The following is a 1,594-nucleotide window of genomic DNA, read 5'->3' as shown; positions in this document are numbered from 1 at the left end:
AAAAGCCTGCAATAACTATCAAATAAGTTTAGAACTGTTAAAAACAAGACTATTAGAGAAAATTGAAAGTTGCTGTTTCTGCCTACAAAAGATGTGCAGGGTAATCTCTGTCAACCAAGAAAAGCATTAAAGACAGATTTCATTTCTTTATGACTGGCACCTGCGCCAGTGGAGCACTAACAGCACTGTCTGAGCGTGTTCATTGCCAGAGCAGCTGTCTGGCTTCCATGCTAGTGGCCCGTAAATAGTACCATTTGAGCGTAATCTTTACCAGAGTCGCCTTCTAGTACTTGTGGTGTTGGCACGTTAGAAAATCATTTGAGCGAGGTCGTTGCCAGTGCCGCTGGACTGGCTCCTGTGCATGTGGCACATAAAAAACACCATTTGAGCGTGGCCATTGCCAGCACCGTGTGACTGGCCCTCATGCTGGTGGCATGTAAAAGCACCCTGGATCGGGCTGCGTGTTGTGTTCTTGTGCAAGACCCTTTATTTCATGTTGCTCCAGTTCACTCAGCTGTAGAAATGAGTTGCGACGTCACTGGTGCCAAGCTGTATCGGCCTTTGCCTTTCCCTTGGATAACACTGGTGGCATGGAGAAGGGAGACCAGTATGCATGGGCAATTGCTGGTCTTCCATAAACAACCTTGGCCAGGATTGTGCCTGGGAGGGTAACTTTCTAGGTGCAATCTCAGCATATTATTATTATTATTATTATTATTATTATTATTATTATTCAAGGCAGTGGGTCAGCAGAATCATTAGCATGTTGGACAAAATGCTTGTTGGTATGTTCTGAGTTCAAATTCCACTGAGGTCGACTTTACCTTTCATCCTTTAGAACTCCATAAAGTAAGTACCACTTGAACACTGGGGTCAATGTAATTGACTCATCTCCTCCCCTAAAGTTACTACCCTTGTGGCAAAATTTGAAACCATTATCATTATTATTATTATTGTTTTATGTTTGACTTTTGCTTTACATTTGCTCAAGTTGGCTCCAAGTCTCACCCAGAGACCTCAAGAAGTTCATGTTGGTGTTATGCCTAGGGTGCCATATATTTGGTTTTGTACATTGTGTTGTTCTAGAGAATGTTTAAGAAACCATAAAAAAATTATGTATTTGTTTTAAAACTTGAGATTACATAGAAAGTATTTTGCGTAGGATATGGGCAGTTCCCATGAGCACTATCTTTTGAATTTCTGTCATTTTGGGGTTTTCTGGTATCTGAGCTAGGAAGCAATCAGCCCTTTTGCTATCATTCCCAGCGCACCTATGACAACAGGTGTTTTATTATTATTATTATTATCATTATTCAGTAGTTTTATTTTTATAACGTGCTTTCACTTCACTACCGAGCGCAGCTCTGTGTGCCTTGGGTATGTGCTGTGGTGCTCTTATGTTTACTGTATTGAAAGTGTTTTGCGTAGAATGTGTGCAGTACCCAGTAGTGCAATTTTCTTTATGTTATATATATTTGTAAGTCCTGGTGTTTTTGTTATGTATTTGTCTGAATATTTTTTTATTATACCTAAGGCACCTACTATGATAGGAATTGTTTCTGTTTTTAGATTCCACATTCGAGTTATCTCTATT

The sequence above is a fragment of the Octopus bimaculoides genome, chromosome 2, assembly GCF_001194135.2.
Source record: "Octopus bimaculoides isolate UCB-OBI-ISO-001 chromosome 2, ASM119413v2, whole genome shotgun sequence".
Classification (NCBI taxonomy): Eukaryota; Metazoa; Mollusca; class Cephalopoda; order Octopoda; family Octopodidae; genus Octopus; species Octopus bimaculoides.
The sequence above is the reverse complement of the archived record's forward strand: the minus strand, read 5'-3'. Positions refer to the sequence as shown.